General features: G+C 48.9%; 1 long non-coding RNA gene across 1 annotated transcript; it reads left to right on the top strand.

Moving 5' to 3' along the window:
* Positions 1 to 3,570: 3,570 nt before the first annotated feature.
* On the top strand, positions 3,571 to 10,961 carry LOC103558103 (uncharacterized). The gene is made up of 3 exons (XR_546647.2): positions 3,571 to 3,694; positions 4,403 to 4,470; positions 10,605 to 10,961. It is a non-coding gene; the product is annotated as an uncharacterized lncRNA (long non-coding RNA).
* Positions 10,962 to 16,757: the final 5,796 nt, after the last annotated feature.

Below are 16,757 nucleotides of genomic sequence, written 5' to 3'. Positions count from 1 at the left end.
TTGTCTGGAAAGAAAAGCTTGTGAAATACCCAGGGTGGAGCCTAGGAAACTAAAAAATTTCATTCTATTACTGCTAGAATGAATATTTGAAAAGCTAAACCTCCATTATAATGATAGCTAGTGTTTATGGAGTATTTACTGTCCTTACAGGGGTTATGAGCCCAGCGTGAGGAAGCTGAGGCTTGGAGTTGGTGGGTGGCCTGCCAAGGACACACGGACGGTAACGCGTACCCTGAGGATTTGAACCCAGTTCTGCCTGTCTCCTGAACGCCCTTAACTTTGACGCTACATCAGTATTGAGCAGTCAGGCCTGCCTATGTGGGCTGCTGATGGAGCCTCTCCAGCCTCCACAAAGAGAACCTCTCTCTGCCAAGACTTGCTTCACTTAAGCCCGGGGACTTGCAGCGTCTTGTCTGAGTCCCCTCTCTGACCAGCTTCCACCTAGTAGCAGCTGGGAATCTGCTCCCTTCTTGCTCTTAAAGAAAAGGTTTCATTTGGTTATTTATTCACTGTAGGAAATTAGGAAAATCCTGAAAAGCACCAGAGGGGGGAAAAAGTCATACATAATTACGAAACCTTGAGATAATCTTTTAAAACAGCTTGACGTATTTCATTCACATTCAAAGTGTTTTTCAGAGGCCTGTTGATCCCAGCCTGCTACCAGCTCCTGACTCACCAGCATGGTCATGTTCACAGACAGGCCCTCGCAAGGAGCTACCGACAGAAGGTACAGGAAACTATGACCTGGCACCCGCTATGTCCTAGAAGCTTCTCCTTTTACTCTGGTGGGTGAAGACTTTCTCCTCAAAGTGGCCCCCACAACACTGTGTCCTGCCACCTTCCAGCCTCAAGTGAAAGTCAGAATTTTGGAGCCAACTTTTGGAGAAATTTGGAGAATTGATACAGAAAAATTGATATGCCCTTTTCTCCCTGAATTTCTTATCCTGAGCATAATGCTGATTTGGTTTAAATCTGAGCCTGGCTCTTTTAGAAGCCAGGCACCACACCCAGGCTAATATGGGGTATATAGTTACTGCCCTGGTAATTATCCAGGCCATAAATCACCCAACCCCTATCCCTTTAGACTGTCCAATAGAAATGTAACAAGAGCTGTATGTGTAATTTAAAAATTTTAGTAGCCACATGAAAAAGTAAAAAAGAACAAGTGAAATTAATTTTAATGACATTTTATTTAACCCATGATATTAAAAATACTATTGTAATCAATATTAAAAATATTACTAATGAGCTATTTTACCTTCTTTTTTTGTGCTAAGTCTTTGACATCTGGTATTTATTTTACCCTCACAGCACATCTCAATTTGGAGCAGCCACAGTTCAAGTACTCAATAGCCACAAGTGGCCAGTGGCCGCCATATTGGACAGCATAGTTCCAGACCAATTTTAGCTCCATTCAGTGACCTGCAGCAGCCTCCCTGACCATATTCCCATGCTCAGGTCATTTCCCAGCCAGTCCTGAATGCTCCAAGGGTGGGAGAAATGGAGAAAGGGCCTTTTTGCACACTGAACAGGACCTGCCCTCCAGCATACTTGTTGGCAAGGAGCTTGAGCTGACGAGAGTCTCTGCAGATCTGGTGATGGAGAGTTCAGCATCGTCTCCACATGTGAGCACAGATCACCCTCAGGGAAGGCAGGAGAAGCAGATCCCACTCCCTTGGCAAAGCCCTCCCAGTGGCTTCCTATTGCATACGCAATCACGTTCAAACTCCATTGTGTGCCTCCTGCACCGACTTACCTGATCTCCAACTTTATTTCTCATGACTCCCCTGTGGGGCCTTAGTTAAAGCCAAGCCAAAGCAACCGAGCACCCCACGGCATGCTTGGCATTTCCTGCCTCCATATTCTTGGATATGCCATTTGTTCCCAGCTAGAACGTCCTCATCTACGAAATTCCCACCCAATTCTGAAGGCCCAGTGCTTCTTCTCTTCCTGGAACCTTCTTTAATGACTCCTGCTGGAAGGGTCTTCATCCTCCTCTGATATCTATAATGCACTTACCAGCAATAACCAGATCCAGTGGCTTTGTATTTCAGGACATGCCCTATTAACTTTTTACTTTAGGTTGTAAACACCCAAAGGGCAAGGGCCAGAGTCTTAGGTAACAATAATAACAATAAATGACAGTTAAATGTCTATTAGCACTTACTGTGTTCCAGGCACCGTGCTAAGCACTTTTCAATTAATCCTCACAACAACCCTGGGAAATTATTCCCATTTTATAGGTGAGAAAACGGAGGAGGCGAGAGAGGTAACTTACCCAGTCACATGGCCAAGTGTGGCTTCAAGCCCAGGCAGTCTGGCTGCAGAGCCTAACCATTTCCCCCCCAACCCGCCCTCCACCACCTCCCTGGCTGTGGCTGTTCCTTCTCTACCTCGGGCTGTGAACTTGGTAGACAGTAAATACACATTTAGTTATATGTCAACTACTTGGGGTTTTTCCCATAGGATCTAACAGAGTGTTAGGCGCATAATAGAGATTTAATAGATTTCAAAATTAATGCCCTGCACCTGCTCAGCCACCATGGGACTGGACATTCCTTGCACAGCCATGGCGTGGCTCATCCTCTGTATCTCAGCCCCTCCTCAGCACCCACAGCTCGAGCTGTGCCAGCCAAAGCAGCTCCATAACTAGATGCCAGCTTTCTTTTCAGTCTTGGTGCACACCTTGTACAACAGAAGACATGGACCAGATAGTGGGACGCAAAGAAGATCCCCACAAGACACAAGTGAATCCCCCTCATTTCTATCGACCTTATCTGCTTGTGTAGGGCTCTTATCACTAAGAGGCAATTTAATCCTCCCTCCTGGAACCAGAAAGTCTCATACCCATTCCCCAGGGAGCTGAGATAACGAGAAAGACCAAAGTTTAGGATTACTCTTTGATAAGAGCCTTGTTTAAACAAGATCGCATATAAAAGCTGGTCTGATCCCCACACCCTTCTCCCCTCTGCTCCCCTCTCTCCTTTCTTCACCTTTTGCTTGGGAGATTGCAAGATTGTGCAATGCACCCCAGAGACTGGGCTCTGGCAGACCTCATGCAAATTGCTTTCCAACACACAAATCTGTTTCCCAGCCCTCTTTGTGAGTCCTCCTCCCCGAGGCCTCGCCCTTATCTCCTCCCTGGGAGTTGACAACTCGGGGCTCCCCCGGGGCCGATTGCTCAGATGTGTTTCTGGGCACTTGCAATTGGCACTTGCTCATTTACATTTTGAAACTAGAGGGACGTTCAACACTGGTTGGCTTCACATCCTGTGAATTGCCCAACCCTGGTTAGAAAACGCAGATGATAGCAACCTGGGAAAACTGCCCTCCTGAAATAGCACAGCCCTACAGCATTTTGGCAACAGGCTTTGCTGTGGTGAAGCTTCTGGCTCTGTGACGGTGGAAACACCCAGGGGTGTACATAGCAAGGAGAAAAGGCCACTTGTGCCACTATTAGTTTTCGGGGTGGCGGGCTCATTTGCCTGCCCGCACCAAAGTGTCGGTTGTATTTTTCAGTTTTGTTTAAACTTCAGATAAAACTGTAAACACCATGGGTTGAGGCCCTTTGTCCTGCTTTTGAGCTGAGAGAGTTCCTTCCTCCCCCCACCTTTTAGTGACCTAGCCCTCTGTCTCAGCACTGTCCTCCCTGGCCCCTCTTCTGAAGACCAGTCCCCTCGGCTGCAAAGTGGAGGTAAGGCCACTGCAGCCTCAAGAGCTGGGAGGGTTGAATGAGGCCACAAAGCCCCGCACCTGGCACCATGCCTGCCCGCGACAGGTCCACACTATCTCAGGACCACAATTAGGATGGGGTGTTGCAGGCCACTGTGGGTGCATGCAGTGACGCAGGCTGCAGGCGGTGGGGGACCCTCTTGGCACTTGCCCTCCACATAGATACCTGGCAGGCTGCCCCAGCTCCAGGGAGGGCCTCGGGAGCTTCAGGGAGAAGCGGCCAGCTCCCAGGACCGGTCCCTGATTGCAGGATCCAGGCCAGGGCCCGGCAGCCCTTTGGCACAGAACTTTCTGTACATTCCACAGCAACTGAAAGGGCTTTTGTCCCCACGCAGGAAGAACAAAACACAAAGGCAATTGTGTGTCTCTTTGCAGGCCCACACAGCAGGCTCAGAAAGAGAAACTTCTTTCCCTAAGAGGCCAGCTTTGCCTGAGCGGCGGCAGTCACAAATGTGGTCACCCAGCCACACAACTCGGGAGCAGTGTGGTATCTGAGTTCCCACGTGTGTGGCAGAGTGCGCATCACACCCACAGTACACACACACACACAAACCCCAACAAACTGCTCCTGCCCGGACTTTCAGGGCTGTGAGTCACAGATGCCACATCTGCGAGGGGCATCCGCCCACCCGCTTCAGGAGCTTACAGCTTTGTTATTTCTCTTTTCCAGGTGAGGCCACAAAGGCCCAGAGGGTCCTATGACTTGTCACGGGTCACATCGCTACTCCCACGAAGAAGGTAGGAGCATCAGAGAAAGATCCATTTTTAAGTTTGTCCTGGGGCCCCTTGGAAAGCATGGTTATTCATGGCCTTTTGAGAGGGTTGCAATGCCAGCCTGCCCTCGGGAGAGCAATTGCATGGAAGGAGTAATTGTGATTGGGGGAGGGTGGATCTCGCCTTTTGCCATTTTCTCCCTCCTTATTTTCCCCTTTCTCTTGTAATTGCCATAATAGGAGACTGAAGATTTGGAGGGGCAGGGGGATTAAAATTCATTTGTTAAAGGAAAAAGCTTTTCTTATCAAATGAAATTATTATGCATCATTTTATTGCACCCTGTGAATGGAATAATCCAACCCATTTTCCTGCAGGCTTGGCTGCCAGCAAGCTCAGGGCTGAGTTTTGTGAATCAGTTAGGGCAATTTATTCATCCCAGGCATGCTTGCTGCTCCTATAGGTGTCTGCTCTGGTTTTTGTTTTTATGTCTTGTGTCTTCTTGTATCCCGAATTCAAATATCGTAAGCAATCTTTGAGCTGTGCAAAAAAACTTTCCTTGACCTGGAGGAGTTGGGAAATCTAAGTGTTATTTCTGGCTCTGCCTGACTGATCAGTTCTACCTTGAGCAAGTCATCCCCTCTCCCTGGGCCTCATTTCCTCCTTTGTGAGACACAAGGATCGACCTGCCCACGCCTGCCAAGCCCGCCTGTCCCAGCATCACCCGGGTCCCTCGTTAAACACACAGATTCCCAGGCCCCTTCCCTGGATGGGGAACGAGACTGCAACCTGTATCTTTAAACCAAGCACCCCAGTGAATTCTTATTTTCTGGCAAATTTGGAAAACTCTAACACCAAATGGTTCCTAAGGTCTTGTTCTACACTATGATCTGTAATTTATATAAATAATTCTTTAGAAAGATGAAGTATGACAATGATTTTGAAATTACATGTCTTGTATTTACTGAAGATCGTTTATGATGATCCTCAGTTTTCATTTATAAACACACAAGGGGCACACTTTGTATTTCTCTTTGCAAAATAAAAACCCCACCCAGGTGGTCATTCTTCAGGCCGCTTTCTGTTGGATTCTGATGAGGGTCAGCCCTCCCACTCCTGCCCGTGGAGGCTGTGCTTCTTTGGGAGCTCAACAAATGTTTCCCTAGACACTTGCTTGACTCCCTCCCTCGCCACCCTCCCTTGGGTGTTTACTCAAATGTCACCTAGCAGGAAGGCCTTCCGTGGGCTGATATCGCAGCTCCCTCTGCATTTTCCATCCTCCTTCCCAGCTTTGTTCTCCCTTAGCCCCCATCACTATCAACCTACTGAATATTTCACTACATATCTTGTTTGTCCGGCTTTGTGTGGCTCTTCTCACACAACTGGCCTCTGTGATGTTTAAAATAAATGAGCAGTGAATTAGGGGGAAATGGTTATGCATGCTCTAAACTGCAGAACATTTAAAATAAACACATAAACAAAAAGAAGAAAGAGCTGTAGCTGACACAGAAAGCTCAGAAGTGCCAGGCATTGTTCTCAGTGCCTTTGCATCCATCAACTTACTGAATCTCACGACAACCTACAGAAGCAAAACCTTGCTGTGTTTCCAAAGTCAGGAAACATTTCCTATACCACAGTCAAGAGAAACAAAACAAAAACAAAAACAAAACACAAAATGTGTTGCATCCTGAAGTAAACAAAAAATAACAGTCTCAACCATGACTGATGGTGGTACCCAAATAACAAAACCTCGATTATTTCCTGGGAACCTAGACTCTTTAACAAAAACAGTTCTATCCCCGATTTTTGCTCTGCTGATGTCTAAAGATGTGGTGACCTTTGTGAACATAATAATCGTGGGAGAAGGTGGTTGTTTTTCCGTAATGCGCAGACTAATGTAAACTTGGTAGCTACATTATTTTTCTGGTTGCCATAACAAATGACCACAAACTTTGTGGCTTGAAAGAACAGAAATTTATTTTCTCACAGCTCTGGAGGCCAGAAGTCCAAAATTAAGGTGTCAGCAGGGCCGTGCTCCCTCTGAAGTCTCCGCAAGTGAATCCTTCCTTGCCTTTCCCAGTTTCTGGTGGCTCCAGGTGTTCCTGGCTTGTGGCTGCATCACTCACGGCTCCGTCCCCGTCATGGCCTTCTCCTCTGTCCCCGTTGTCTTCTCCTCTTCTGTCTCTTCTAAGGCACTTGTCATTGGATGTAGGGCCCACCTGGATGATCTCATCTTGAGATCCTTAAATTGATTACATCTGCAAAGACCCTTTTTCCCATTAAGGTCACATTCACAGGTTCTAGGGGTGAGGACATGGACATACCTTTTGGGGGGAGGGATGTCACCATTCTCCCCACTCCAGTAGCCTTGGTAATTTTGCACATTTGTTTGTTTGCTTACTTAAATACTACTGTTATGTTTGCATATTTGGAGAGCCATTTCTGAAGTCTGACTCTCCTGCACTCTTTGCAAGTAAATTTTCTTTCCTTTTCTAAACGTCTACCTCAGTTGTTCTTTGACAAACTATCATGTAGGTTTGCTCTATTATTATCTCTGTTTTAGAGATGAGGAGACTGAGGTACAGAGAGGTTGAATGACGTGTGAATTACATAAATTCACACAGTCTGCACCAAATGCGCCCTCACCCATAACTTAGCCACTCCAAAGATAACCAGCATTAACCCCTTGCTGTTTAAACTCCCATTCCTTTTCCCTTACAGGTGTATTTATTTTATTTTGACAGACTAAGACTCAAACTGCTTCCATTTCACTAAATATTCTTCAGCCCAGTTTTTAGTGGCTGCCACCTTCCATCACTCAGTGTTATTGGTCTTACAGCTTTCAGTTCAGCACACCTGTGTGCAGCCTTTCTATGTGCAAAGTGCTGCCATGTTGGGGAAGAGAGATGAAAAGGCCAGGGTTTCTCTCCTTCAGCAGCTTGCTGGCTAGTGTGTGATTCTTGAGCCTGGCTGTGTACTAGAATCATCAGAAGAGCTTTTAAAATACGCTCAGCCACCCTACCTCGGACTAGCTACCTCTGACTCCCCGGAGCAGGGGCCTGGGCATCAGCATATTTAAAGCTCCCAGGTGATCTCAGTGTCCAGTCAGGGTTGAGATCTCAGGGCCAAGGGCCACAAGCCCCCCCAGACATGCTAACATCCATTCTCTCTGAAGCCCCTTTCCTGCCTCCTGGGCCCACAGGCCAGCTACTTCCCCTGGTCTGCCAGACCACAGAACTCTCTGGATGGTGAATTAACCCCTTAGGTCCTGCACTTATGCCCTGCTGACTTCAGCAGCATCAGCCGCAGGCTCAGGGGCCTTCTCCTCACATGGATTACCCTGTTCTTCCCGCTCTTCTCTCTGTGTCTATGGCGGAGGAAAGGGGCAGGATAGAAGCGAGTGGTTCGGGAGAGACATCACAGGTCTGGGAGTCAGAAGGCCTGGCCTTTCGTCCTTCTCTCAGAGCCCCTGTGATTCCGGCCCAGTCACTTGGCCTCATTAGAAGATGGCAAAACCGTGAACAACTAGCTTGCGCCATTCAATACCTGTAACCAGATGGGTCAGTTCTGAGTTTCAGGGAAATTCATAAATTTGTAAAGTGACCACAGATGCCGCTGGTCCATAGCGTGACTTTGTAAAAATCCAGGTGAATTCTGGATTTCAGCAGTCCCTCAACTGCACGATCTCATGCAAGGAGCAACTGGAACAATTGTACCTGACCTGAAAGGAGCTCATCTTAAATGAATTTAACTGACAAAGAAAACGCTGGACCTGTTCCTTCACCTGAGATGCAATGAAGGGACTACGAATAGAAGAGGGCGGAGGAGAGAGAGGAGGCTCCAAGAGCCGCTGCAGAAACTCATGCAGCTTCAAATGCATCCTGTGTGAGGCTGGGCAAGTCATGCAGCAGGCCGCCCAGCGTGCACACTCCCAGCAGTCCACGGGGCTGAGAGCTGGTTTGTAAACCTAGCAATAGGGGCTGACTTGCCCACATTTGCGGCTTTGCAGAGAGAGGCTGTAAAATAAACAGTGACAATTAAACGAATCACTGCAGCTGCAGATGCTAACTTTCCTGCGATGGGGCGGAACCCAGCGGAACATTTGTGAAACTGGGCAACTTTGCTCTGGGATATTTCCATTCCCACGCTGCTTTTATCTCCCCTCCTTTATACTCATTTAACTTGTGTGTGTGTGTATGTGTGTGAGGAACATTGTCCCTGAGCTAACACCTGTACCAATCTTCCTCTATTTTGTATGATGCCTCCACAGCATGGCTTGATGAGCCGTGTGTAGATCCACTCCCAGGATGTGAACCAGTGAACCCCGGGTCACTGAAGCAGAGCATGTGAACTTAATCACTCAGCCACGGGGCCGCCCCCCAGTCTTCCTCTTTTTGCTTGAGGAAGATTGTTGCTGAACTAACATCTGTGCCAATCTTCCTCTATTTTATGTGGGATACTGCCACAGTGTGGCTTGACGAGTGGTGCTAAGTCCACACCCAGGATCTGAACCTGTGAAACCTGGGCTGCCAAAGCGGACCGTGTGAACTTAACCACCACACAGAGTATCAGGCATATAGTATGTGCTCAATAAAAGCAGATTCTATCATCCTTCTCTCTGGAAAGGTTCAGCTTTCATTTATTTAAGCCCTAGCATAAATTCAAATCATATCTTCCTTTTCCTATATGTCTGGCTACTAACACTTTTTATTGTTAAAAATCATCTTCCGTACTTCAAAAGCAGTGCATGTTAATTTGCTAAAAACCCAGAGAAGCAAAAAGAAAACATAAAAAATACAACAACCCCACCATCTGCACATTTACAATATCAACCACTTGTTGAGCGGTATAAGCTAGGCAATGTGCTAAGCCCATTATGTGCATTTTAAAATTTTATCCTCACAACCCTATAAAATAGATATGATTTCAATCTCCATCTAACAAATAATTAAACAAAGTCTCAGAGAGGCTAGGTGCACTGCCCAAGTTCACACAGCCAATAGGAGCAAAGCTGGGATTTGCACCCAGGTCTCCCAACCAGGACTGCAAGGTTCATTCCTGTGTAAGAAACTTTTAGACAGCAGAGAGGATATCTGGGAGCTGGGGAGCTCTTTCCAGGGCCCAGAAATCTCAATTCTTCAACAGCCTCCCCCTCCAGAGTTCCCTGCCTGGCTGGCCGCCCCTGGCCATACCCCCTGCCCATGTGTGCAGGCCTCTGCAGCTGCTTCCGCTATACCAGCTGCAGCAGCAACATATTTGCATGTAGCCCTGTGGGGGCTACTACAGAGCACGGACAGAACTCTCGCTGGTAGAGCTGCTGACACAAGGGCCAGAGGTCCTGCCCATCACTATCTTGCAGGGTGACCTTGGACAAGTCCCTTAAAGTCCCCATCTCTCAGGGGAATAATAGCAATCAGTTTTTCCTGTGGTTCTAAAGGAAGTATACAAAGTCACCAGATCGTTTCATATAACAGGTACTGAGATGACTAAAGGCAGGAATAATCTGTATACAACATGTTTACAATGTTCAAAGGGCGTATGATGACTTGAGATTATGAGAATGCATGTGGGCAGACCCACCAATACCAAAGGCACCTAAGTCATGAAACAGGAATAGGCAAATGCGTATTGATCGGACAAGTGACACCATGCAAACTCAGAGTAGGGAGGCTCCATGTGACATTGGATGGGGGGAAGCTGGAACCCTGAGGGGTGGGACTGAGACTGGGCTGGAGTCTGGGCTGAAAACAGAATCCCCACTTCTCGTCTGATCTGGTGGAACCCTTCCTGGAAGGCGCTGAGTTCCGTGATTCTGGTCGGTCTGTTTTGGAGAGTTTCTGGAACCTCAGGAGACACCCCATAGGCTTTGCCTCTCTGAACCTCAGAGTAAGAAGACTAAACTGAGAAACAGGAGGAGAGGGTGGGCCAGGGCTTGGGTGCTCAAAACCTGGGGAGCGGGTCCTGCCGAGTTCCCCGTCTGAGCATGGTCAGCCCAACCAGCCCAGAGGGCTCACATCAAGCTGCCCATTGATCAGCCTCATGGCTTTCTTGATCTAATGCCCTGAGGTTTTAAACAGCCAGCTTCTGCAACAGGAAGAAGAAAGTACTGGATTTCTCCTGGGTTTCAATAAGCTCCTAAAACAATCCCGTTTCTGTTTCAGATGATGATACCCTGAAATGATCTGCCCGTCCCTATGGCTTCTCAGGCACCCAGTCAATAATTAATTTGACCAACCAACATTCTTGGAGATGCCACTGAAGACCCAGCGCTGGGCCTGTGAGGACACCCAGAGGTTCACAACCTTGTCCGTGTCCTCAAGGAGTTCAGCATCCACATGGTGTTTGAGTCACCTTGGAGCTCAGCACGGGCACAGGAGAAAAACAGTACAGGAAATACTTCCCTCAGTGTCAGCTTGAGCAAAATACCACCCCTGATGACATTTGCCTGTGTGTGGAAATGTTTACACAGGGATTGCGCTGTATGGAGCATTACACCACATAAATTTGCCTTTGCAGGTCGTGTTGTCCTTGCATGTTTCCAAGGGCTGAGAAAGGCAAGGCAGGGAACATTCATGATGTCCTGCTGTGGGTCAGCGCTGTGCCCGCAGCCTCACAGGTGTTACTGCACCCTCACCACCACCTGGTGGGAAGCATCATTATCCCCACTCTGGTGTGGGGAGCTTGCAGCCCTGAGGAGCACTGAAGTGCTGCAGTTCAGGGCGCTGGAGCTGAGAGGGCAGGTTTGTGGGGGGTGGGGGGGATTAAGTTAGTAAGGTCGGTCCCAGCTCATGAAGGACCTCGGGTGCTGGCTAAGGAGTAGGACTTTCTCCTGGAAGCTACAGGAGGACACTGAAGTGTAGCAGCAAAAGTCATCTGATCAAATCTACAGGAAAGCTCTCTGGCAGCTGTATGAGGGCTGGTGGGGACGAAGGAGGAGGGATTGCAGAATGCGCCCAGAAGAGAAGGCTCTGGAAGGGCAAATCTGTTGTCCCTCTCCTCCCCCCACCACCCCCCCCCCCATGCACACACAGAATAATGGTCTCTGGATTCAAATAAATCTTTTTTTTTTTTTTGAGGAAGATTAGCCCTGAGCTAACATCTGCTGCCAATCCTCCTTTTTTTTTGCTGAGGAAGACTGGCCCTGAGCTAACATCCATGCCCATCTTCCTCTACTTTATATGTGGGACGCCTGCCGCAGCATGGCTTGCCAAGCGGTGCAGAGGTCCGCACCCAGGATGGGAATTGGCGAACCCCGGGCTGCCGAAGTGGAACGTGCGAACTTAACCACTGTGCTGCTGGCTGGCCCCCTCAAATAAATCATTTTAATAACCCACTTTTAAATTTTAGACCCAAGTCAGTGGGCCCTGTATTAATTCAGATAATCAAAAATTGGCTAAACTGAGCCAGCTGAGTGAGAGCAGGCTGTGCTGTGGGCCACAGCCCTGGCAAGCGGCTGCTGTGAGGACACGCTTGGAAACGTCTGCCGTCACCCCTGAGGGAGCGCAGGGGGAAGGCACTGGGATTCAGGCAGACTTGCGTTTGAATACTGGCTCGGCCATTTACTAGCCATGAGACCTTGAAAACGTCATTTAATCTCTCTGATCCTCTTTATCTCATCTGTAAAATAGATTTCATCATTCCTCTCTTGTGTGATTATGGAATTATTCAGGGTACCTAGCACATCGCTGGCACTCTGTGAATGCCAGCCAGTATGCACATCACTTGGTGCCTGGTTTCTCAACGGTGCTGGCTCCGCCACCTTTGCTTTCCTTGTGGAGCAACACTGCCCCTCAGTGGCTGAACAGGGAATAATGACAGGTCTGCTGGGTGCCCCAGCCCCGCTCTCACCTACTCCACATCCCACAAGTTAGAGGAGTCCCGGCGTCCTGCACAGTCAGAGCTGACACGACTCAGACCCAGCCGGCACGCACCTCTCACGAAAGCCCAAGCCCCACCCTGGTCAGCAGGTGACAGGCTCCATCGTCCCCGGTACTGGAGGACCTCAAATCCTGTGGGTTCTGAACCTTGGGCTAGGAAGAAAAGACAACCGCAAATAGCCTGGGAACAGTTTTCTACAGATAGCCGTGACCTCCAACCCCGCCCTCCATGTTCCCAAGAATACTGGGAGTTAAAAGCAAAATACCAGTGGCACAGCCAGGCAGCCCCCAGCAAAAGAAGGAAGGAAGCCATTCAACAAACCCTCCCTGGGCACCCTCCAGGCCCCTGGTCCCATGCATGGGGGCAGGCACGACGGCCACCAAAACAAAGCCCTGCCTGCAGGAAGCTGACTGTGGAGTAGGGAAAGGACATTAACCCGACAATCACCCATCCACGTAACTACAGACTATAGCAAGGCTAAGAAGGAAAAGGTCAGGGTGCTGACTCCACACAGGACAAGGTAATGTGTGCTCCCTGCTGCTCCCATGGGCCTCATGAGCACGCTGTCAGTTGAGGTGCTGCCTCTGGGCTCTGTGCACACAGCACACATTTAACTGTTCTCTGCTTTTGAAGGTGAGCCCATGTGGCTCTGGGCTGTCTACCCCTCAAGCTGGTACACAGGGGTCAGGGAAGTCCCCAAAGGATGCACAGGCATTAATAAGAGCTGGCTAAAAAAAAGAACATTCCCAGAAGCAGGGACAGCTTGTTCGATGGTACTGAGGTGGGATCCCATGGGGCGTGTTTGGAGCTCGGAGAGTGGTGGAGGTGACACTGGAGCAGTAGGCAGCGGCCAGGCCATCAGGCACTGGGGGCGATAATCAGAAGTGAGGCCTTGATCCTAAGAACAGTGGGAAGCCACATTCAGTGCCCCTGAATCCCTGCCACCCACCCACCCACCCACCCCCAGGGACAAGCATCCACCCCTCGATGCCCAGGGTGCCTCCGTCAAGTCTTTTCTGGACTCTGTTCTTTTTTTCCCTTGTTCCAGTAGCATCCTATCAAATTGTGTCTGAGAGTTTTTTCCACTTCCTGCCTTCATCCTCTATTTCCACAGTAAAATCCTGTTAAGTAAAAACTGGCATTCAAACCACACTCCCACTTCTCAACTGCCAAGGATTTCTTGCCAGGCCTGTGTGCCCAGCCCTGTGCTAGGCTGGGCCTGGTGATGGAAGAGAAAATATGCTCCTTCGTTACGCCTATGGGGCTTCTCATCTTGTCCTGAAACCAGGGACTGCCTCTCAGCCAGCTGTACTATGCCATTCTGAGCCCTATCAACGGAAACAACGCTTACAAATGCTTCCTCTCTTTTAGAACATTCAGGTCCTCACAGAGGAATCAATCTGGTGGCCAGTCAGTTCGTCTGGAGAATGGCTTGTGGTGCCCAAGCAAAGAGCACTGGACCTGGAGTCCAAACACCTGGGTTTGTAACCTGGCCCTGCCATTTTTTATCCTGTGTGTCCTTAAACAAATTTCTTGACTTCTCTGGGCTTTGGTTGCTTTGTTAATAGAGCGGAGGTTAACAAGACTTTCTCTGCCTACCTTGCAGAGGGTTTATGAGGATCAAATGAGGCACCGTAGTGGTCCCAGATGAGGGTCCTGAGATGGGTGCCACTCGTGGGGACATTTTCACCATCCCACACTGAGGCGAGGAGAATACGGACAATGGAGTGGGGCTTTTACAATGGTAGAGTGATTCAACTTAAAGGACTGGCCTTTAGTCGGAGATGGTGTCCTTCTTTGCATTAAAATTACATTTATTTTATTTGTTTTATGAAATGATGTTAGACGATTTTTAAAATGTTCTTATTTGACAAAATAAAAAGATAGCACCTTCATTTGGGGGAATCTTACCGGTCTGTGAAACCCTGAATCCTCCTGAGTGAACCCTCTGCCAACCCCTCAGATGTGCTCTTGCTGTTTTCCCTTACTGCCCTGCCTCTTGGACTCCTGGCCACAGCCTGTGTCCTTAGGGGTGGGTTTGTCACCCTGGCCTTGAAAGCGCAGATTCCGGAATCAGACCGTTAGGGCTTACTTACCAGTTGTGCCACTTTCTAGCTGTGTATGATCTTGGACACGTTGGCATGTTCTCTTGTGCTTGAGTCTCTGTGTCTATGACACGTGTGCGTTCACAGTGAAGATTAAACGCGAGGCACGCAGAACAGCACGTGTCACATACAGGCACTCGACGAACGTTAGCCATGATTGTTTGATTATTGTTCCTCCCAGCCCCAGTTCACCAGGTCACAGCTGCCTGTGCCAAGTCTTGAGCCATTATGCCCTCCACTTCTCCATCTTCAAGGCCTTTTTATTATTTTATTTTATTTTTTTAAGATTTTATTGTTCCTTTTTCTCCCCATAGCCCCCTGGTACATAGTTGCGTATTTTTAGTTGTGGGTCTTTCTAGTTGTGGCATGTGGGACGCTGCCTCAGCATGGCTTGATGAGCAGTGCCATGTCCGCGCCCAGGATCCAAACCAGCGAAACCCTGGGCCGCCACAGCAGAGCGCGTGAACTTAACCACTCGGCCACGGGGCTGGCCCCCTTCAAAGGCCTTTTTAGATCTGCCTTTTGGGCCAAGAAGCCATTGACTTCTGGAAAATTCTTAGAAGGGAAACGTACAGAACTGTTCCTAATAAGCAGAAAGAAGAAGAGGGGTTTTAACTGTGCTTTTCTTTTTCATCTAAAACTCTGCTCATTGACTTGCAAATGAGGAATTGCTTCCAGGTTCCTGGCCAGTGTTTGCCACAGCTAAGCCAGGAGTGAACTTGGAAGCCGAGAACCTGGGAGAGGCACCTGTTCGGCAGAGGCAGGGGTTTTTTGTTTTGTTTGTTTTTTTCAGGGAACTTTTTCTACTTCAATATTCCTTATTTGGGACACAGACTGACAATCCCTTCCACTCGTGCAGGGAAGTGTGCTCCCAGCCATTTGCTAAGAAGACACGGCAGCGTCTGCCTCCCTTGTGACTATAAGAGCGCAGGGAGCCGGAGTGTGCGCGTGCCTCGAAGGCTTTCGTTCCTATAAAAGAAGACAGAGCCTGTCCCTGGGTTGAGGCCAGCCCAGCCAGGTTTTAGCGTAAGAGAAGACACATAGTCCTGGGCGCCTAGAACAAGCTGAAAATGCCAGCTAGTCCCCAACTCCATACTCTGGGCATCAGCGACAGTTGCCATTGGTAGAGATGGGCGGAGGTACTGTGCTTCTGCTCTTGCATATGGCTCATGGTATCTGCATAAGTGGAAGTCAGAAGTTCGTAAGCAAAGAGTTTCCATATTTCTTTTGTACTTTGAATGACATAAATAACGGGCACCTTAGTTTTTTTGTTAGACTCTCTATTATAACCCCTAAATGCCCTAGAAAGCATGCAGAGGGTTTTGCCTTTCAGAGTTGCTTTAATCCAGGCCTGGCTCCCTTCATCTGTGGTTCCCCAGGTCCTGCCCTCCTCCCTGTGCTGCCTGCACCCCCGGCCTGGCGTCCAAATGGCTCAGTCAGGCCATCAGTGTCCCCAGGAAAGAGGAAACGAGACAAGTCTAGCCCAACAAGAGTCCAGAGAGCCACCCTGATTGGACAGCTCTCCCCACCTGGAATGTTCTTCCTGCAGGCTCCTCGTAATGAATGCCACCCCTAAGCTGCGCCCACCTGAAGGCCCCACAGAAGGGCTCCAACCTCCTCCGAAGCACACAGCTCCTGCCCCTGTGGCTCCCTCAGAACCCGTGCTCCGGGTGTGAACCGCCTCGCAGGACAAAGTGATCGCCAATGAGCTGAACAACCTTCTGGTTCCCTGATTCCTTCTCAGCTCCAGCGGGAGACTGTTAGACGGTTCTAGAAGGAGGGAACAGGTGAGCCGTAGTCTGCCTTTGCACGGCTCCCTCTTCTCTCCGCAGACCCACACTTTCGCATTCTGTCTCCCCTGTGCCCTGGCTGGGCTGGGGAACTGAGCCAAATTCCGTGACCCACACCAGGAGGGGACACGTGACTCTGGCTTCCCCAGTCCAGGCCCTAAATAGCTGAGCTCCCCAGGCCTGGAGCACGAAAGTGTGTTGATTATACTGACCGTGGGTTTTATGAGTATCCAGGAATTCAGATAAGGAGCAAGCAGAATTAATTATTAGCGAGAAATGATTCCTCATCCCCCAAGTTTCTCCCTTATTCTCTCTGACCCTGACAGGAGAAGCTGCTTTCAAGAGCCACAGACGATGCAGTGGGACTTCAGCTGAAATAAATAAGAACCTGTTGAACGTGTTCTTTGCTTAATTCAACACACGTTGTTTGAGTATCTATTATGTGCCAGGAAATGTTCTGGATAGTAAAAATATTTCAATGAACAAACAGATGAAGTCACCATCCATATATGTCCTTTTTCCAGAGGGGAAAGACAGATAA

The sequence above is a fragment of the Equus przewalskii genome, chromosome 14 (assembly GCF_037783145.1).
Source record: "Equus przewalskii isolate Varuska chromosome 14, EquPr2, whole genome shotgun sequence".
Taxonomy (NCBI): Eukaryota; Metazoa; Chordata; class Mammalia; order Perissodactyla; family Equidae; genus Equus; species Equus przewalskii.
Note: the sequence above shows the minus strand (reverse complement) of the source record. Positions and strands in the feature narration are given on the sequence as shown.